General features: G+C 40.5%; 1 protein-coding gene and 1 pseudogene across 2 annotated transcripts in view; both read left to right on the top strand.

Annotated features, from left to right (window-relative positions):
* The window catches only part of SYT9 (synaptotagmin 9), a 200826-nt gene that overhangs the window by 13300 nt on the left and 164517 nt on the right, over window positions 1-23009 (top strand). The window lies entirely within an intron of this gene.
* On the top strand, window positions 3851-11151 carry LOC112806222 (NADH dehydrogenase [ubiquinone] 1 alpha subcomplex subunit 3 pseudogene; annotated as a pseudogene).

The following is a 23009-nucleotide window of genomic DNA, read 5'->3' as shown; positions in this document are numbered from 1 at the left end:
TTCCTTCCTTCCTTCCTTCTTTCCTTCCTTCCTTCCTTCTCCAGTCTATGAAAATGAAACTATATTGTAGCCCCAGGGCCTTGGGGCTTTGGCAGGAGGCTGCCCTGCCAGCAAAAGAGAGCCAGTGGAGGGCAGTTGTATTTCTGGGCTAGCTGGCAGAGGGAAGGCTCCATGATGCCAACCCGCAGGCCAAGCACCAAGTGCAGGATGGATACTTTCTGGATTTTGTAGTCTGAGAGCGCAGCCATCCTCCAGCTGTTTGCTTGCAAGAATCAGATGAAGCTGGTCAGGTGGGATGCCCTCCTTGTCTTGGATTTTGGCTTTGACATCCTCGGTGGTGTCATTGGGCTCAACTTCAAGGATGATGGTCTTGCCCTCAGGGTCTTACAAAGATCTGCATCTCTACATCTGCCACAAGACCATGACCACCAACCAGCTCAGCCACCTCCTTGAAGAGGAAGAGGTGGAAAATTTCTTAATGATAAATTATCAACATCGGGTTCAAATTGCTTTCCTGTAGATTGTCAAACTTAAAAATAGAAGCTTCCAGATATTTTACCAGCAAAAGATGGGTGTGTTCAGGAATAAAAGAGAATTGCTATCTGGGACAAACAAGCTGTGGCAAAACCGTAGGAAGTCTGGAGAACAAAGGTACACTTTTTTAAGGAGGAAAGGTGTTAGTTGGGAAGGCTGTTATAAACTAAAAGTCCATTGGAGTAAATTGGGTTCCAAGTGTGGTGACTTCTCATTGGCTGAGTGGATGAGGGGATAGGAAAGCATGTCTTCCTCAGCTGGGATAGTAAAGTAGCATCCATGTGCAGGGGCAGATCCATCTCTTCCTGTTAGGTCTGCAGTCGATTAAGAGTGGTAGGGTGGTAGGGTGTGGGAGCACCCCTTCCCAAACCTCCTGACTCCATGTTAGTGAGGTTTCCCATTATTAATTTTCACAAGATTTATGCCAACTATCCCTGCTACAAATGAACAGTATATCCACTAGCATTAGGTGGTAATAATGTCAACAAAAACTTGCTAATTTGGGGTGCCTGGGTAGCTCAGTCATTAAGCATCTGCCTTCGGCTCAGGTCATGATTCCAGGGTCCTGGGATCGAGTCCCACATCGGGCTCCCCACTCCACAGGAAACCTGCTTCTCCCTCTCCCACTCCTCCTGCTTGTGTTCCCTCTCTCGCTGTCTCTCTCTGTCAAAAAATAAATAAAAAATCTTAAAAAAAAAGGCTTAAAAAAAAACAAACACAAAACTTGCTAATTTAACAGGTTTTAAGTGACTACCTGGTTCAATTTGTGTTTTTTTGCTGCTGGTGGTGGGATTGAATATTTTTAATACTTTAAACCTACCTATATTTCTTATGTGAATGTTCTGTGTTTACTATCATGTAGCAGTTTATTTTTGAGAATCTTAATGTTTTTATTGCTAATTTGCATTAGTTAAAATATAAATATTGTCAGATTAGCTCACAGAAGGATTAGGTCACTGTGCAGTGAATGATTGCATTCATTGTCTGACTACAATCAATCAGTATACTAGACTGCCTTTTAAAATTTTAAGGTTGCAGCAACAAATAGGGATTCATTGTAATTCTCTTTTTTGGGGGGGGAGGAGTTAAGCTTTAATTGAACAATGTTGAGAATTTATAGAGTTTTTCACATTCTGCCCATAATGGCAAAGAAAAAATTGACACATTGTAACATTCTTTCCAATGCAGAGTACTGCCTTTATTTATTTGAAATATGAAAAAAAAATTGTAATATAACTTTGATCTCTTTTTCTCTTTCCCTCTTTCCACCTCCTCCTTCTCTCCCAGCACTTATGAAGCCTTACTTTAGCCATACTGACCAGATCACTCTTTTCTAATTATAATTAAGTCAAATTAAGAAGACATTGGAGTGCCTCATAATTCCCAGGTACTAGGTTAGGCATTAGTAATTCAAAGATCCATTAAACATAGTTACTGCCCCTATGGAGTTGAGATAAAACAGTAATTGCAATTAATAAAATGAAGACAGGAAGGGAGATATATATGGGACACAGTGCAGGAAAAGAGGAGAGAAGTAATTAACAAGCTTGAGTGTATCCGCAGAGGATTCCTAGAGAAGTTAACTCTTGGGTGGAGCGTTTTGCCTGGAATGTGTGGGTAGGAAGGACCTTCTAGGAATTTATAAACATCCTATGACAGGAGAGGGTGGATCTTTGGTAGTAATAGGAAGTGAAGTATGTGATGGGACTATTGAAGGATGAGTCTGTTCTGGTGAATACTGGTCAGATCGTGGAAGTCTTGTATGCCATTGTTAAAAGTCCCACAGAGGGCTTGGGCTGGAGCACTCTGATGTAGAAATCTTGAAAGAAGTACAGTTTACTGTAATGAGTCCAAAGGATCCATTCTCAGCAAAGTACTCTTGGAGATTTCAGGATGAGGGAAGTTCTGTGAGTGCACATCTCAAGTCTTTCTGGTTCCTCGAAGAATGGGAAATAAGCTCAAGTGGGTGGTAATGATGCTCTTCCTGTTCAAGGTAAGTTCCTGACAGATTAGAATCACTGAATGGGAGATCACCTATTTTAGGTCCCCAATCATGTTACCCTGAAACTCAGGTATAATTACCTCACATAATTGCCTTTAGCAAGTTTAGTCACCTGGTTCAAACATCTGGGCTCCAGATATAATTTCAGACTATGCCGACAGTGACATCTTGCTTCCTTGCCTGTTTAATAATGAAAAAGCAACGTGTTCAGTTGCATTGCAACCAGTCAGTTTGTGGATATGCACAGTCTGTTTTCTCTGATATTATAGGGCCCAGTATCCATCCATAGTGCCTACCAAGCCAGGCTGTGGAGATGGTTCTTTATTCTACATACAGGGGCTGCCAAGTATTGGGCACAATTTGTTAAAATAATTGGACTGAATGCCCTTAGGCGGGTCATACACTCTCTACTTTTCTTATCCTCCCTTCCCCTGCCCACCTGAATGAACTCTCCTTATCACATTAAGAGGATATCCCTGGCTACTGAAGACATTTCAGTTTGCATCAGCTGTAACACTACAGACCCATTAAAGGGTTTTAAGCTAAAAATTAAGGTGAACAGATTTTTCTTCTAATTATATCACTCTGGAGAGAGGATGAGGGTTGATTGGAGAGATCATGATTGAAAACGACATTTACTTACTCATCAAATGATTATTGATCATCTCCTATGTGTAGGGCTCTGTTCTATGTAGGGTACATATCTAGATACCTAGATACAGCATTGTACGTGTAGTAGGGAGCCAAACAAAATGAAAAGCTTGCCTTTGTGGAACTTTTATGTTGCTGAGAGGAAAATGATAATACATAAATAAATTAACTAATTACATAGTGTGTTAGATGGTAATAAGTGCTAAGAAGAAAAATAGAACATGGAAAGAGAATAGGGGTGGGAACCAAAATGGCACCATGGAAAGTTGATGAGTAAAGGTCAGAAGGAAATGATGGGAGCAAGGCATGCACATGCCAGGGGAAGAGCATTCCAGGCAGGGGAACAACACGTTTAAAGGTCCTGAGACAGGCACATGCCAGGTATTAGTCGGGCAAGGAAGAGAGAGACATAGGTGAGGTTGGAAAGGTGATGGCAGAGTGATCATAGGGCCCTATAAGCCATTGTAATGAATATGACTTTTACTCAGAGTAAGATGGGAAGTCATCAGAAAGTTTTAAGCAGAGCAGTGATAATGTCTGCCTTAAGAATAGAAAGGATCACTTTGACCAGACTGTAGAAGAGTAAGGGTGGAGTCAGGGAGAAGAATTACGTGACTGTTGTAATCATTTATGTGAGAGATAATGGTGGCTTGGACCTGAGTGATGGCGGTGGTGATAGTGAGAAGTGGTCAGACTCCAGGTAGCTTGAAGTAGAGCTGACAGGATTTACCAATGGGTGGTTGTGGGGTATGAAAGAGAGAGGAATCAGAATGACTCCCAAAACTTGGCCTGAGCAAGGGAATAGAGGTGTAGGGGAAGTAAGTTAGAGGGGAATGATTAAGAGCTCAGTGTTGGATGTGTTAAGTTGGAAATGCTTATTAGTGAGTGAGTCAAGTGGGGCTACAGATTAGGAAATTGGATATATGAGCCTGGAGTTGAGGAAAGATGGCTGGACTGAAGATATAAATGGGAGTATTGTAGGCATAGAGATGATATTTAAAATGAGTCTGGCTGAAATGATCCAGGAAGACAAAGGAGAGAGGAGGGCCAGCACTGAATTCTGGAGCTCTCCAACACTAGGAGGATGGAGAGAAATTGAGGAACCAGCAAAAGAAAACTAATAAAGATGGACCAGAAAATCTAAGAGTATTGACCTGAAAGCCAAAATGAGAAGCCAAGAAAATGGCATATCAAAGAGGAGGACGTAAAAGTTGTGTCAGTGCTACCATTAGGTCAAGTAGAATGAACACTGAGTACTGACCACTGCCTTTAGTACGTAGAGGTCATCGGAAGTGATGTTGACAAGCAGTTTTGGTGAAGAGGTGGGGACAAGAGCCTGATTGGAGTGGCTGTAAGAGGAATTGACTGGCAAAAGTGGGGCGGTGAGTATAGACTATTACAAATTTTTCTGCAGATACCAGAGAAATAAGTAATTAGTTGGTGAGGGAAATGAGATCAAGGGTTTTTTGTTTTTGTTGTAAAATGTGAGAGAGAACATCACTAATGTGATGGGAATGATCTAGTGAAGAACAAAAATACATGATGTAGGACAAAGGGGGACAATTATTGGAGCAGTATTCTTGAATGGGTATTGGGATATCCTTCCTAGGTGCTCAAGAAAGAAGTGTAGCCTGTAGATACCCATTTAGGAGCCATCAGCATAGAGAGGATAGTTAAAGCTCAGAAACTAGATGCACTTACCAAGGAATGAAGATTAAAAAAAGAAGAAGTCAAACAACTAGTTAGAGGTTAGGAAGATGAGAAGGAAACAACAAAAGAGACTGACAAGGATCAGCAAGTACAGTGGGAGAAAAATCAGGAATATGGTGGCCTGGAAGTGCAGACAGTATTTCTGGAAGGAGAGAGTGATCCTCCTTGTGAAATGTACTTGAAAGGTCAAGTAAGATGAGAACCCAGGACTGATCATTGCATTTAGCAATATGGAGCTTCATTGGTGACGTTGAACTGAGGGATTCTGAAGGAGTTGTGGGCAAGTGGAGTCAGTGATAGTCTGACTGCAGTCTCTTTGAGAAAAGTTGAAGGGAACATATACTACATTTTTGAGTTCTATTGTGAAAGAAAAGGGAGGAGAAAATAAGTCAAAAGATGGTTTTTAAAGAGAGGAGAAAATAATTACATATTCGTAATTATGTAATTCATAATTGGATGCTAGGGAGAAGTTAAAAATGATGCAGAGGATGTCTCCTCAGGCAAGGGAAACAAAAGTAAAAATAAACTATTGGGATTCTAACAAAATAAAAAGCTTTTGCACAGTGAAGGAAACCATCAGCAAAACAAAAAGGCAACCTACGAAATAGGAGTAGATATTTGCAATTGGTACATTTGATATTGGTATTGATTGATATTTTGATATATCCAAGGTAGATGGAGAACTTATGCAACTCAACACCAAAAAAACAAAAACAAAACTGAAAAAATTCACCAAAATCTGATTAAAATGGGCAGAGGACCTGAATAGACATTTTTCCAAAAAAGACATATAGATGGCCAGCAGACACATAAAAAGGTTTTTAGCATTACTAATCATCAGGGCAATGCAAATCAAAACCAGAATGAGATATCACCTTACACCTATCAGAATGGCTAAAATCAAGAAGAAACAAGTGTCGGTGAGGATGTGGAGAAAAGGAACGCTCGTGCACTGTTGGTGGGAATGCAAGCTGGTGCAGACACTGCGGAAAACAGTATGGAGGTTCCTCAAAAAATTTAAGACAGAATTACATGTGATCCAGTAATTCCAATACTGAGTATTTACCCAAAGGAAGAAAAAACCCACTTATTTCAAAAAGATACATGCATGCCTATATTATTGCAGCATTATTTACAACAGCCAAGATAGGGAAGCAACCCAAGTATCCATCCATAGATGAATGGATAAAGAAGACATGGCACACAAACACTGAAATATTACTCAACCATAAAAAAGAATGAGACCTTGACATTTGCAACAATGTGAATGGATCTAGAGCCTATAATGCTAAGTGGAATAAGTCAAAAGACAAATGCCATGTGATTTCACTCATATGTGGAATTTAAGAAACAAAACAAATGAACAAACAAAAAGAAACTGAAAAACAAAGTCTTAAATATAGGGAACAAACTGATGGTTATCAGAGGGGAGGTGGGTAGGGGGATGGGTGAAACAAGTCAAGGGGACTAAGAGTACAGTTATTATGATGAGCACTGAGGAATGTGTAGAATTGCTGACTCATTATATTGTACACCTGGAACTAATAATAGTGTATGTTAATTATACTTCAATTAAAAAAAATGACATAGGGGATCGAATTGCCTGAGTACTTGAGTAGGTGGGTTTTTCAACATTTCATTCATTGACAAGGAGTCAGGGCAGAGTATATGAGCCCGGGTGGGCAGATATGGTTTGGAGATTATATAGAAGTTTGTCTTATGATCGCTATTCCATTATTAGTGCAAAAGGAAACAGGCAGGTTACCAGCTGCAAGTGAGGAGGTGGGGGGTGAAAACAGGAGAGGTGTAAATGATAGGCCGGGAGATGGGAGAGTGAGTGGATCAGAGAAGTGCAGGGTAATTGCTGGGCAACTTTAAGGGCCCACTTGAAGGTAGTGATCGTGTATTTAAAGTGCTACCCACCACCACAGGCGTGAATGTTTTTCCCACTACATGCACCTGTGTTTGTGCAGGCATGAAGAGACAGGGGTTGTGTTTAAGAAGGGTCACGCTGATGTATGACAACGAGAGAGGGACAAAAGATTTGAGGGCGTATAGGATGGAGGGATTGGGATGATCGACTCTGAAATCTCGTCTGACTAAAGAGGGGAAAGTGGACATGTCGAGGTCGTGAAGAGTTGGTAGGATGAGAGGGTTGTAGGTCCTCTGGTGTGGGGTGACTATTGGGAATGCAGTGAAAAGGAGGGGCTGCAGTTGTTGGTTATAACCAGGTCTGGGGTGTGATTGTGGAGTGAGGCCCTAAGGTTGGGTGAAGGACAAGTTACTGAAGGAGACAGGGACAAGAACAGAAAGACTGTGGTTTTGGAAGTATTGAATTAACCACAAGTTAAGACAAAAGTAGTGTTGGAGAGAGTGACAACAAGCCGGGAATGGAGGGAAGTGGGGAAGTGGCCTGAGGAATGTAGACATCTGTGACAAGGAGGGGCAGCTGGAGTGGAGTGGTGCAGTTAGGCAGTACGAGATTCAAAGCCTGGAGATTTTAGAGAAAACACCAGAAGTAGTAGATTATTAGTATTTGTCTAGGCAGAAGTGTTGAATTAATGTTTTAAGGTAATGGAGTTGGAGAAGAGGGGATTGATATAAAACATATTTAAGGGGTAAAAAATAATCGGTATGCTGAGACAAAGTAGAAGGATCCTAATTCTCTGATTTATGGCATAAATGCCTGGGAGGATGGTCATGTGATTTATTAGGTTTGTGACAAGAAGTTGAGCATGGTTTTTTAAAAATATTTTTTTAAAGATTTTATTTATTTGAGAGGGAGAGGGGGAGAGTACAGAGAGAGAGAGAGAGAGAGGGAGAAGCAGACTCCCCACTGAGCAGAGAGACAGATGCAGGGCTTGATCCCAGGACCCTGAGATCATGACCTGAACCGAAGGCAGAGGCTTAACCCCAAATAAGCCAACCAGGTGCCCCTTGAACATGTTTTATGGGGAGAAAAATAAGATTAATTTTAAATACATTAAGTTTGAGGTTGTATAGGAGATCTGATGCAGACATCCAGGACAGTTGACTGGAGGACTATAGGGAAGAAGTTACTAGAAATCAGGAAGGGTGAGAAATGGTTGAATGCTAAGGCTCCTTCCAACTTGAAGATTTTGGGGAAATGATTCTTAGTTCTGACTATGCATCAGAATCATTTGTGGGAACTTTTGAAGACATAACTGCGCTGTACCCTGACTGACTAAATCAGAATCTTTAGGGGTGATTCCTAAAGTACCCCTACACATGAGTCTGGCATGCATCCAGGGTTGCAAATGACATGGATTTATGGCCTTTATGGATTGAAATTATTTTTTACAACCCCATTGTCAAAATAAATGCTTCAACCATCTGTATAAAATTGTTATATTAGGCAAGGAAATCCAAGCATGAAAATATTTTTACTATCTATCATTGATCCTTTTTTTTTTTTAACCACAGTGGGAGTTATCCCAAATTATTAGTACAGCTGCTGTTGGCACAACTAATAATACATTCTGTAGAAAATTTAGCTGTAGGATGTAACTGTAGCATCCTGGCAGTAACGAAAATCATGGTCTTCTCTATTGCTAGACATGTAATATGATTATCACTTAACTTTTAATTTAGGATAACCATACTGCAAATCAGCTCTGTAAAAACTCTAACTAGGCTGTGAGCTTAGAGAAGAACATGGTTGCTTGATTCCTGTAGTCTATCACTTGTTCTTGCCGATATGTTCATTTCCTATCCGAAAAACCCGGGAAACAAAGAAAGAGACATAAACGAGGGGCCACATTCGAACCACTTTTAACACTTTACGCTGAAAATCTCAGGTCAAACGTATTTTCAATGGTGATTTTTTTTTTCAAATACTATGAATGTCAAGTGATAGGTAGCATAGCTGAACTAGCTCTGAAGTCTTCCCCAGTTATTTCAGAGGGAAGGAGAGAACTGTTGTTTGCTGTTCTTCAATCTGTTCCACCACAATTGCTACTTTAGATTTAATGTCACTGTAATATACTGAATTTATAGGTCATCCTTCTCTGGGGCTTTTAAAGTACTTTGTGTGTATTACTTTAATTTTTAGGTAGCTAAAACTCATCATGTCATGTAATCTATTTCAGAGAGAGTCTGCAAAGAGAGCTAGAAAATCCCCCAAAGTGTTTCTTTTTTCCTTCCACATGCTGTTGGGAGGAGCATCTATTGCTTCTAACCCCACACTGCTTCAGAGGCCATTTATGTGTGGATTACTGCAGGCTTCTCTGGGGGGAATCTAATCCCCATAGGTTCAGTTTGAGAGGATCCACTCGGTAGGCCAATATAGATTAAAATCACAGCTCTTTTCCATTACATTGGTTTTTTTGATCTTTTAATTTTTATATTGTCTCACACGTCAGTGACTCAATCACAGTTGTCTTCCCAGTGCCTCAGTATGTGGGAAATGGAAAGTTGAATTGGACAGATTCACAAAACGAGGGCCCTATAGAATATGTCTTTATAGTAAAAGCTGATGTTTTAGGGCTTGCAGTCACAGCACTAAGGAAAGTCATCAGATTTAATTCAGGGAACAGGCAGAAGTGGGTGTTAAATAGTGGCTTTAATAATGCAGCTTAGAACATGGGGAAATGTCAGAGGAGGATCAGAGTTGGATGTGCACTACCTGATTTTTAAATATTCAGGAAATAGCTTCATTGAAAATATTAAAATAACAAGTGCAAAATATCTGTGGATTTTTTTTTAAAAAGGTTTTATTTATTTATTTTGGGAAAGAGAGTGGGAGCAGAAGTGGGGGAGGGGCAGAGGGAGAGGGAGAGAATCTCAAGCAGTCTCCATGCTGGGCATGGAGCCAGATGTGGGGCTCCATCTCACAACCCTCAGATCATGACCTGAGCCAAAATCAAGAGTTGGACGCTTAACCAGTTAAGCCACCCAGGTGCCCCTCTGTGGATTTCATATCGTCTTCTCTGCTCTTTTTTAAGGCCTCATGCTAATCAAACTAACATTCCTATAATAAACACACTGCATGTGACATAAAAGTCATCAAATAAGACTCATATTAGCTTGGTAAATAGTGCCATAAACAATGGAGACCTATCAGTCACTAACTTTTAATAAATGAAGTGATATTCGAATGTATTGAACTAAGTTTGTTTAAACTTCAGGAGTTAGAAACATCAGAATTATAGTGGGATAATGACACATCAATAGATAATGACACATCAATAGATAAAAGAAGTGGATAGAAATAATTTTGCTAAAAGTTTGATTCATGTGAAATACCAATGGAATTTTCTAGTCACCAAGAGAGAAGAAATGTTCATGGAACATTTTTTAAAAAATGTTTCAGTACCATAAAAAAGGAACATTAATTCCAAAAGATTAAATTTTATGGGCCACTTTTACAGACTGTAATGCAATAAAATTATCAATAAGTGAATAACAAGTCACAACATCACCAGAACCCTAAGCACCTAAAAATTGAACTCTTTCAGAGATCTCTTTAATTAAAAAATCAGATATGGAAACGAAAATTATAGACATTGAAAACACTATAGAAATGAAAGCACATATGTTAAAACTGTGGAGTGCAGCCAAAGCTATATTTAGGTGACAATTCATAACTTTCATTGGTTGTAGTAAATAGAGTGACAGAAAATGAATATACCAAGCATTACATTTATGAACTTAGAAATGGAAAAATAAACCAAAAACATGTAGGAGCAAAGCATTAGTAAAAAACAAAAGAACATATTAATGAATTAGAAAGTGAAAAATAAAAACACAAACAAAAACTATTAATAAACAAAACCAAGATGTGTTTTTTTAATAATTTTTTATTGTTATGTTAATCACCATACATTACACCAAGATGTGTTTTTTTTTTTTGGATTATACATAAGTAAATATTTTGCTATTCTGACCAAGAAAAGAATGTGAAAACGCAAATATAAAACAAAGGGAATGAGAAGAAGGATTTAGTAACAGATACAGAAGAGGCCACCGCTGCAACCAAGATATCTGGGAGACTCGCCACCTTCCTCAAGGATGCCTGGGCCAAGGAGCCGGTGCTGGTCGTGTCCTTCACCATTGGGGGCCTCGCTCTAGTTCTGCCCACCCTCAGCCCCTTCACCAAATACGCCACCATGATCAACCAGGCTACGCCCTACAACTATCCAGTGCCCCTCCGAGATGATGGGAACATGTCCAACGTGCCCAGCCACCCCCAGGACCCCCAGGGCCGAAGCTTGGAGTGGCTGAAGAACTTGTGAGCACCCCTGGTGACATGGAGAAGGTCCCTCCCCTGAGCCAATAAAATGCGAAAAGTGACCCCCCCCCCAAAAAAAAGATACAGAAGAGATTAAAAGAAAATGCCTTATATGTAGTGTGTATAGTGTAACCCAGTGGAATTTTCTACTGGGTGTTTACTCTGAGAATATAAGAATGGTAAAGCACTAGGAAACCTATCACTGCATGAGTAGGTTTTGTTGTATACATATTATACATACATAATTGTTTGTTTTAAGTTTTGATCATGTTTACACAAAATAAGTAACATAAACTTCTCCCATTTTTTTTCAATTATTCTCCATCCATTCCCTCATTAAAAGAAATAACTTTATTGAGGCACATTTTACATAGTATATAATTCAGCCACTTTTAAGTATACAATTTGGTGATTATTTAGTAAATTTATGAAGTTGTGCAAGCATCACTCTAAGGTTAGAGCATCTTCATTACCCCAGTAAGATCCCTCATGTCCATTCACTGTTACCTGGTTCCAGAAGGCCTCTCATTTACTTTCTGTCTCTATAGATTTGCCTTTTCTGGACATTTCGTATAAATGGAATCCAACAATAGGTGATCTCTTTTGTGACTGGATTCTTTCACTTTGCATGCTGGTTTTGAGGTCCAGCCACGTTGTATAATGTGTCATTAGTTCTTTCTTTTTTATTACTGATTAATATTTCATTATATGGATATTCCACATTTTATTTATCTATTCACCTGTTCCTGGGCGTTTGGGTTGTTTACAGTTTGGGGCTTTTATGAATAACTGCTACTAGGTACAAGTTTTTGCATGGAGGTATGTTTTCATTTCTCTTGGGTCCATACCCAGAAGTGAAATTGCTGGGTCATTTGATAATTCTGTGTTGAACATTTTGAGGAACTGCCAAACCATTTTCCAAAATGGCCGCACTGTTTTACATTTGCATCAGTAGCACATGCGGGTTCCCATTTCTCCACATCCTTGGCAACATTCGTCATTATCTTTTTATTATAGCATTCCAGTGGGTGTGAAATGGTGTCTTATTCACAATACATAAGTTTTTGGAGAAACAAACAAACACAATCATGTCAGGTGACGCCAAAAAAGCATGTGATAAAATTCAACATTATTCTTGATTGTACCTTAGGAAACGAAAAAGCTGCCATCTTAATATTAAGAAGATGATGGTGACAGTGACAGTGTTAACAATTACAACTATTTATAATAATAATACCAATGAGACATAATAGAACCTGATTTCAGATATCATTCTAAGCTTTTTATATAACTCCTTTAACACAGCCACCTTGAGGTAGGTTCTAGTGCTATCTCCATTTCACAGAGGACGAAGGCAAAGAATCTGCCTCCACACAGCCTGTAAGCCATGGAGCTGGGATTTGGACGCAGTCATTCTGATGCAGAGTCTACCCTTGTTAATCCTTACACTGTAATGTGGAGAATCTCATTTCATCTGGGCCCTCAGTGCTGCTTGGTAGTTCTTACTTATCATCAGCCCTCTTCCTTGCCTTCTCTCCCTCCTCTGAAGCTCTACCTCTCCTCTCAACTTCCACTTCTCAGAGAAAATAAAGACTATGCAAAAACAAACAAACCTAATAGAACAGAAACAGAGTAACATGGCATCATAGTATTTGGTAAACATGGCATTTCAAATCAGTGGGGGGAGGAACTGGATTATTCAGTAAATGGTGTTGGGAAAAGCACTATATTTCTGCTCTATTACACACATGTGTCATGTGTTTTAAATTTTACAAAAAGTAAAATCATTAAAATTCTAAAGGAAATTATAAGATAATTTAAAATCAGGATTCTCTACATGTGACGGGAAAATATTAATAACAGTGGCTTAAATACAGAAGGTTCGTTTTTTAAAAAGATTTATTTATTTTAGAGACAGCATGAGCAGAGGGGGAGGCAGAGGGAGAGGGAGAGAGAGAGAGAATCCCAAGGAGACTCCCCACTGAGCATGGAGCCCGTCATGGGGCTTTATCCCATGACCCTGAGATCACAACCTGAGCCTAAATCAAGAATTGGACACCTAACTGATTGTACCACCCACTTGCCCCATGCACAGCTTCTAACTCAAAGTCACCTCATGGGCTAAGATGGCTGCTGAAATTCCAGCACTCACATTTACATTCCTGGGAGAGACAAAAGAGTCCACCTCCAGCCCAAGTCTGCTCTTCTTATGAGACCTTTTTGGAAGTCCCTGTCAACACTTGTGCTCATCTCTTGTTCAGAATTTAGTCACATGGCCATACCAAAGCTGGGAAATGTAGTCTTTTGGTGTCGAGCCAAATTCCAAATGCAATTTAAGTTTTGTTGTTTTTTGGGAAAAGGGAAAAATAGGTGTTGGGTGGCAACTGCTGGTTTCAGGCATTATTTTAGGTAGGTGAAGCCTTCCTTAGCATGACCCCAAAGCTAACAACCATAAAAGACAAGCTCGACAGATTTTGACAAACACAATAGCAACAGTGTTTCCTTTTGCAAAAGGCATTGTAAACAAAATGACAAACTACAAAATGAGACAGAATAATTGCAATGAATTACATGTAATTAATATTCTTAAAATGTAAACAGATCTACTAATTAGTAAGAAACTTGATTGCCTGTGCTTTTTGGAGGGAAAGTATCAATTTTTTGGTTCTTCTTTAGATATACATTATAGACTAGACAAAACTTAATCTTATGAGTACTTTTTTTAAAAAACCATGTTGACCTTTTAGCAAGGAGAAACATTTTTTTGTTTGGGGTGTTTTTATTTTAATCCTCTGTCCCTCAAGGGCACATACTAGACTCATCTGTTTGATGCTACCCTCTATTAATACATATACATTACTGGGCTGTTTGATTTAGGACAGATTCAGCTAGGTCACCTGAATGCTCAGTTACCTGCTATGGTGAGAATCATCTGCTTTCAGATGGATAAGATCAAATCAGTAGCCATTCTTAGTTTGGTGCTTCATCAGGAAGGGAATTAAAGTGAAACCATTAGCGGTCATTTTTCTAAATACTAATCACTGAATTTCAAATCCTGGAAAAAAACCTTGCATGTTTTTAATGATTATTATAGACTGGAATGTTTTTAACTGAGTTCAGGACTGAGGGACATTGGGAGGGGGGACTGTTTCTGGCCAGATTACTTAGACAACGATAATTCTTCACAGCTTTCTGTTAATATCTTCTGATTAACAAGCAAGTTGGAGCCAACTGATTTTGGCTATTTGGTATCCTTGGTAACCATGGTTAGATGATGAATTGAATCAGTTAAAATTAATTTCTTGTGAAAATCTTCCATGAGAAAGTATTGGCTTTGATATTTAGATGCACAAGAAATATGTATGTGTATAAATGTATGTATATGTGTGTGTGTGTGTGTGTGTGTATCTCATCAGGTGTGGAGAATATTTGATAAAAATCTGCAAAGTTTAGTAAATTTAAAGAGTGGGGAAGATGAGGGAAGCCTGCAAGGGCTCTGCCTGTAAGGATTCTGCTTCTACCTGGAGAGGGACGATTTAAAATGAAGGAACCTGAGGCATAATAGCCACTGTGTGAGCTGTTGTTCAGCTACAGGAGTAAGTAGCCTTCTTTCCCTTGTATCTGTGAATGCTGTCATGACAAAGCTATTTTATTGTTACAGAAGTTTGGAAAAAGGTCGAGAATGGTTTTTTTTTTTCCAATATAAAATCATACAATATATATTTTAGCTCCAAGCTCATTTTTAATGTCAATTTAGAAAGCATTTTCCTTTGGTCCCGATGGGTGCCTTAGCTGAGGCCTATATCTGCTGCAAACCACGCATTTCCAGAAGTGTACATTTAAGGGGTATTGCTAGAACACGGAAACGCAGTGCTGGACCACGTAGCATGGGCCAGGATCACTGGTTGTTATGATAGGAGCACTGCCACCGGCCCAAATTTGGAGCCTGTAGCAAAGGGGGGGGGGCTAGTGCCACCTCATTGTAGAGATGGGACCTAGGTCCCTGCAGGCCACACATTTCCCTAGAGGAGACTGGGGAAGAATGGATGGTCCTGAGATCAGTTCCATATCAGATTTTGGCAAATGCTGACTTCAGGCCAGTCTGCTTGCTCTCAGAGGAGCTATAAGAAAGGAAGGAAGAAAAGTGGGAGCTGAGCTATCACAAGGTAAATCACGGTTTCATTTATAAGATTTTCTGCTCGGAATTTTTTTTTTTTTTTTTTTTTTTTTTTTTTTTACCATCGAATCTGCCTTTGTTCTACAGTTAAATACTTCCTGGGCAGCGCATGTAAAGTGTGTTCAAAGACTGCTTCCCTACTTTATATTTGTGTAACTTGAGGATAGTTACCTAAATTCTTGGTGTATCAGTTTTCTTATCTGCAAAAGGAAGATAGTAATGTTGATAGGGGAACTGTAAGATATAAATGAGATCATGGATTTGGACAGGACCTGGGATTCAGAGCTCAATCAGTGTTAGTTCCCTTATTACTCCCCTCGGGAAAGACTTGTCTGAGCTTCATGAAAATCTGCACAAGTGACTTTGACACCATCCTTTATTTTTGCCTTCTCTTACTTGTTCCATTAGTCTCTCTTTTTGTTTTCCACTCATCTTCTGGTGCCCTATCCATGAATGTTTTCTCTCCTTTTTCTTCATCTTATTCCCCCTTGCTTCATTTTATCCTCCAAACTTGTTTTTGGCTCTTTTCTGCTGCTTTTCATAAGTGAGGATGTAATGTAGTCTGGCTAATCATTCACCCTATGTGAAACTACAGTGTGCTGGATGCTGTCCTTGGTGCTGGAGTTATTGTGCTTGAGAAAGGCATCGTCCTTGGCCTCAAGGAGATGACCTTCTAGTGGAGGATATAGACAAGTAAACAGGCAATTACAGCGTAGTGCAATAAGGGAAAGTGCAGTGTGTTATGGAAGCACATACGAGGAGCACCTATCTCAAACTTGCCAGGAGTGGTGTCAAAAACAGCATCTCCAGATAAGAAGTAAATAAGCTCTGACGTGTTATGGACGTGTGAGGCCAAGCAAAAGCATTCAGACCAAGAGTTTTTAGGAAAGAAAACAACATGTGCAAAGGCTTGAATACTTGAAGGAGGGAGTGACCTTAGGAGCCTGAGTGAGTTTAAGGTTGGCAGAGTTGAATTTGGGAGCTAGAGTGGGGGATGTTTATGTGACGAGAGATAAAGTCAGAAACGTAAGTAAGGGTCTTGTGGGCCATGTTAAAAATTGGGATTTTATCCTAGTGGTAATGGTGATCTCTCTTACCAGAGAATCCATAGGGCATGGAGTACAGTGGGAGGTAGGTGTAAAGGAAGTCTGAGGTTTCTGAATTAGGCAGCTAGGTCATACAGAATGCACAAGAAGGGGCTGGTTGAGGGAATGAGAGAGACTGAGTTGAATTTTAGAAATATGTGTTTGCGGTATGTACTAAATATGAGTTATAAACATGAGTCTGAAATGAAAAAGCGATTTCAAATCTTATTTTGAAATTATGGTAGTGATCACTTTTGTTATTGCCAACAGTTTTCTTGTGTCTTTTTGCATGATTGTGGTCCTTCTGTCTGTCTTTATATTTTGGTATGCATAGCTGGGTAATGATGGCTCTATTATATGTATCCAAGCGGGATCAAAGTGTGAGAACATAGCTGTGGTGGAAGAGAGAATCCAGTATGCACCTCCAGTGAAGGCAATTAGAATAAAATAGAGTGTGCAGCTCCTGGTATCAGAGGGATTGCTTACAGGAACTTGGAGGTTGGCTTGTTTCCAAGAAGTGGAAGTACCATTCTAAGTGAGTCCCATGGCCAGAAACATGGACCAAGGATGGCCCCAAGGGAAGTGTATGAATGAGAGTTTGGGGGGTGGGGATAAGTAAGGTCTTAGCCTGCCTAGACTCAGCCTCCACGATGAGATGTGTTTCTAAATCAGCTAATTTCATTTAAGAAACAACTGTGGTTATGTGATTGCTAAATTTATCTAAAAATGTTGGGAGTCTATTTTTATTTCTCACTTCTGTGTCCTTTGAGATGAAGTCCTATGGGAAGTTTATTTCCTGCTGAGCTGTGTAGAGCTGCCTTTGATTAGTCAGAGCCTGCCTTCTCCTTTGCTTTCTAGTGCTTCTCTTTTGCTTCTGATATCTCAGAATTTGTTGACCACATGCATGTTTCTGTAATCTACACCAGTCCTAATTGTATAATCTTTGGTCATACCTCTGTAAGTTCGTATTTTTATGATGTTACTTTGTGTGGTTGTTTTTTTTCCCCCCATATAGGTGGGTTCTCATTTCCGTCACCACTCAAGTTTTCCCTTCTACACCTCCTACATCCCACCTGATACATGGAACTGGACCCGATCTTGGACTCTGGGGCTGATGCCTGATGGTATAAATGCAAGAATGAGGAGTTTTCTCTTACAGGAGGCAGCACCACACATAAGGCCACCTTCTTAGGAAACCCAGGCTTCCCAATCCCTTCCTTGGGGCCAGCCCCCCCCGCCTGACAAACATCATTTGTTATGTTTTGCTTATAGTGTCTCACATTACACCCAATACCTCATACAGATTTGGGAGGACTTCCTAAGGGTTCTTGCAGTCCACTGGAGTGAGGAAAGCTAGGTGAGCTAACAGCTCTGTCCTGGCCCTGTGAAGTCCAGGGCATGAGCTGGAATGAGTTCTTGGGAGGCAGGGCTGCACAAAGCCAGTTGGCAAAGCATGCATGGCCTCCACTCCAGCCTAGGGCATACCCCTGGCCTGCTGGCACTGCCCAGATGATTTCTCCAGACTTGACAGATTCTGGACCCTCCCAGAGTAGATATTCTCTCTGCTGCCTGTCCCCTCTCCATATGATGTCTCTCTCTTCACAGCCACACTCTCATAAGATGCCTTATTCTTGCTGGGTTTTCTTCAAACCCCTGTCATGCAGTTTCCACGCTGCCCCCCCCCCCCCGCCGCCCCGCCGCGCTTCTCTGAGGCTGCTCTCACTATAGTCATCAAGGACCTGCTAATTGCTAATCCCAGCGGCCACACTGCAGTTATTGGAATGCTGCTCCTTTGGACATGGTGTTCACTGCTTCCTCCTTTCTTGAATTTTGCAACACTGAACCCATTCTTCTCTTCCACCTCCATGATTTTTTTTTCTTCTATTTGCCCTTTAACTATTCATGTTTCTTAATTACCTAGCTTGGCCACTGCTTTTCTCACTTTCTGCATTTTTCCCAAGTCATCCCCTCCACTCTCAAGATTCAGCAGGCTCTCTAATATGCTGATAGTTCCAAATCCACTTCTAGCACAGACTCTGCTGGCGTCATCCCTGTATATTTTACCACCTTGGATGTCTCCATCTGGATAGATGAAAGTCACCTCAAATTGAACATGTCCAAAACTGGAGTCATCATTTTGGCCTTTACACTGATGCTCTTCTGCCTGGAATATGCTTCCCACTGGTCCCTTGGGGCTTACTACTCTCTTCATTGAATCTCTCTGCTCAGTGAACATCTTCTCAGAAAGACCCCATATCTACCTATTTTTTCCTGGACATATTTTTTTTTTCCCTTCAGAGCACATATATCTGAATTGATATGATAGAATTACTTTTACTTGTTTAGTTTTGGCCTCCCCCTATTAGAATGTAAGCTCTCTCTTTATCTATCTAGTTCACTATTATATTTGTAGGACCTGGACCAATTTCTGGAACATAGTAGGTACCCACATACTGAGTGAACGAATAAATAATCCCTCCCCCCACCCCCGCTCCCAGACTGATTTCCGTATTTTTTTTTATCTTGATGGGTGACACCACACCCACCCCTCCTCAATCAGAAACCTGGATGTCCCTGCCTTCCTTTATCCACAGTCACCAATTCCAGCTAGTTTCTCAAATCTGTCCTCCAACTCCATTTCTCTGACTACCACTTTGTTTTAGACCTCAGACCGCCCTCTTGCGTTACTGGAGCGCCTAACGGACTTCCTGCCTCTGTTGTTAACCACCCAAATTGAACCTCCACCGAAGCCAGAGTGCTCTTTCTGAAAAGCAGACGTGACCCTGCTGCTTTCCTTTGAAAAACTCTTCATTGGTTCCAATCAGCCATAGGATCAAATCCAAGCTCCTTAGCAGGACATATGAGAGACTCCTCCACCCACCCAATGTGCCGTACCTTGCTCCACAGGAACAGTTGAGTGTGCCATGCAGTTTTCTGCCCCCTTACTTCAACTGCCCTCTTAGCCTGGAATGACCCTCCCTGCCCTCCTGCCCCCTCCTTCTAGTGGAGTCTTTCGTATGCTTCTGTTAGCACTCAGCGTTGGGTCTCTTTCATGTGCATTCTCCGTGCTCTTCTCCCTATCACTGTACCTACGCTTAACGTCATCTGTCCATGTATCTGCCTCTTTCATTTGATTGAGAACGCTCTGATGGAAAGGACTGTGTGTTATTCATCTTTCTATTCCCCTCGTCTAATCCAGGGGCTGAAGCATAATAAGTACTTGATGAATCCTTGAATAGATGAAAGAAAGAATGAATAACCTGTCAAGATGGGTGTTTTCTGGCTGAAGTCCTGTCATTGTCATCAAGTTAGGACACAGAATTGTATTTTCAAAACCTGAATGATATTAGTGAAATCTGCAGGGTGGGGGTTCCTTGTGTGCTTTGTGCTATAGACCATCCTCCTTACACTTGTCAGAAGATGCCGTATCTTACCTTCCCTGTTGCCCCGTTAAGACTCCAAGTCAACAACAACCAAAAAGAAAAAAGGGCCACTGGAAGATTACGTCCATTGGTTTCTGTGTTGTGTGAATCTGAAGGGTTTTCTGAAACAAGAATAAAAGGACTTTTTTTTTTTTTGCAGTGGTGAAGTAATTGTGTTATTATAACATATATTGTGTCAGCCACGTGGACATTATGGCTTAGTGGACAATTTTTTTAAGGATTTAGAGTATGCTTAGCTGAAAGTTACTATTCCTTCCCCCAGAGTACATACTGGATTGGAGTTTTCAATGTGAAAATAAATGTTTCTATTGCAGAATTTTATCATCAACTTGTTGGAATTCATGCCCAGATTTTTTTGAGTTGAACAGTTCTGTCTCGGTGGCATGTAGAGATTCACCAAGAAAGGCACTGTGCCAATGATACTGTTAAGTCGTTCAAAGCTATGAAAACTGCACATGACTTAAATGGCAAAGGAAAGTCAGTCCTAAATTGAGGTAAGTACTTAAATCTGCAGGGTGGTTTTGAAACTCTGTTTTAGTGAGCCCTGAGATTCTGCAACATTATCTTGGCTACACTTGGACCTACGGGTGAAAGGGAAGCTGGCTGCCGGTCACTCCCACTGCACCAGCACAACAACACTGGTATCTGGTTTATAGAGGGTGGTTCTGGATCAGATTTCTCTTGATATTGTATTTGGCTTGATTTGGCTGAATGTAGCTGGACTTGTGTCCTATAACTTAGAACAAATTTTAAGTGAACAGAACTAGGTATGATTTCATGTAGTCAGATTCCAAGTAGCTTAAGAGGAATGAAAAACATAGAGGATCTTCTAGATTCTCACATTACAACTTTTAAAAGTGGAAGAGAAGGGGAAGATGCCACCATCTTAGAAACTAGGGCCAGTGAGCACAAATTTAAAGGACGATGGCACCCAAAGGAAGGGGCCGGGCAAATATAATCCAGGAATTTTAAGGAGGCATATGCCACAAAGATGTTTCCAGGAATGCTGGTGGCAAGAATGAATCGGTATTTTGGAAACATCCAAGGAATAATCTGAAGTGTATTATTTTAATTTATGATCAAACCAAGAAGGAAGACATCTCCCTGCCTGGGGAGAGGGAGACATCCAATGGAAGCAGAAACCATACCAGCAGAGGGAGCCGGGCAGATGGCCCAGGCCTCACAGTGGAGGATATGTGGAATCTAGAAATTGAAGGCTTGTGAGCATGGTGTCCATCTCTGGCAGAGTTCTAAGCCAATGTAGCAGATGGTTTGTGAGCACCTAGGAAAGAAAAGGTGCCCCAGAATTGGCTTATTAAAACCAAGTCATAGTAATCTTCCCGTGCATCCTTTCTTGATAGAATCACCCTTGACTTCAGCAAGATTTTTCCTGAGGCTGCTCATGATACCCAACACAAGTTCTTTTGTTCTTTTTGGAACAAAGAAATGGAGTTGGGGAAAGGGTATGTAAGGTGAGGCTCCTGCCAGCTGAGGAGAAAAGCAAGAGAGGCAGGACAGTACTGCCTCTTGGGGCCAGCATGATGGAGCCGGGTAGAGTCTGCTTGAGAAAGAGTGGGGAGCTTCGGTAAGCCACTGTGTTCAGAGTGCCCCCTAACACTGCATTTCTCAAACAGGGAGCCGGGAGCCACCTGCCTCCAGAGATATTTGGGGATGCTCATTTAAATGCAGATTCCTGGGCCTCACCCATAATCAGGACCTCTGGAGGCGCAGCCCAGGAATCTCTACTTTTAACAAGCTTCCCAGGCAATTACCAAGCGCACATAAATTTCAGAACTGTTGCTTTAAAGATAAGCTCATTTCAGAACTATTGCTTTAAAGATAAGCTTTCTGTCAAGAAAGTTACCCAGTTAGAGAAGTATAGGCATTTTTTTAGTTTTATAAGCAGATTCCTTTTTTGTATATGGTTATGACCCAGAAATTTCCAATCTTCCTCTATATCTAATTGCCCAGGGTCAGACCCAGCTCTGTTGCCATCTGGTGATAGCCCATTTGTGCTGCAAAAATAGGGCTGATGAGGCAAATCTTTTGAGCACTAAAATAAGAATTCTGTATCAGGTAAAGACCTTATGTGAAGAGCACTGAGGGCATACTTGAAGAAATTTAGCTCTGGGGTGCCTGGGTGGCTCAGTTGGTTAAGCGACTGCCTTCGGCTCAGGTCATGATCCTGGAGTCCCGGGATCGAGTCCCGCATCGGGCTCCCTGCTCGGCGGGGAGTCTGCTTCTCCCTCTGACCCAACCCCCTCTCATGCTCTCTCTCTCTCTCATTCTTTCTCTCAAATAAATAAATAAAATCTTTAAAAAAAATAAAATAAAAAAAAGAAATTTAGCTCTGTACAATTCCTTAAGTCAGTCTCCATGATGCCTGAATTGGGGTGCTGCTCTATGTATAACAACCATTAACGCACAGATTTAAAAATATGTGCATAAGAATACACACATACATTTATTATAAATTTTACTGATATAAAGGATGTGCAGCACACAGTTCATAATACACATTATACTTTATTGATTACATTACAATTGACCCTTCCAGAATGCTTTCCATGATTTTTGTCAAACATCTGTATCCATAGCAACCTTTGATTGCAATTGACAAATAAGTGTGGGTCCAACATGCATTGGTGGTCGATAGTTTCATTTATGTTAGCGAGTAAGATGAAAGTGAACAACAGTTAGTGACAAATGTCCTAACATCACTCATTCTTCAATAACGGGAGCAGCCTCTTTGTTGAATCAGGTAATAGGTTGAATACTGGAAGAATGTATCTTTAATCTGTTGTGCTGTTCACAACATAATGGCTATAGACATGACACACTTTTAATCTTTATTATTGACATTTTCTCCGTCACTTTCTTAAGACTAGTCCATCAACAAAATAATAAATCAAGCACTGATTTGTCGTGTTTGAAATCTCCATGGCGTAAATGCTTCTACCATGGCCCATCTCAACCTACCAGCATGACATCACTGAACTCGGAGTTGGGAAGGTATGAGCAGTAGCACATCATTATATAGTATTTCCACCATACGGATGAAGTATATTTAAATAATCTTGGGAACACAGATAATAGTAAATGGAGTAAAACGAGTAGGAGATGACAACTTCTGAATATTTATTACTTTTGTTTTCAA

The sequence above is a fragment of the Callorhinus ursinus genome, unplaced genomic scaffold (genome assembly GCF_003265705.2).
Source record: "Callorhinus ursinus isolate GAN/ISIS: 27379988/994484 unplaced genomic scaffold, GSC_fseal_2.0 scaffold49, whole genome shotgun sequence".
Classification (NCBI taxonomy): domain Eukaryota; kingdom Metazoa; phylum Chordata; class Mammalia; order Carnivora; family Otariidae; genus Callorhinus; species Callorhinus ursinus.
The sequence above is the reverse complement of the archived record's forward strand: the minus strand, read 5'-3'. Positions and strand labels throughout refer to the sequence as shown.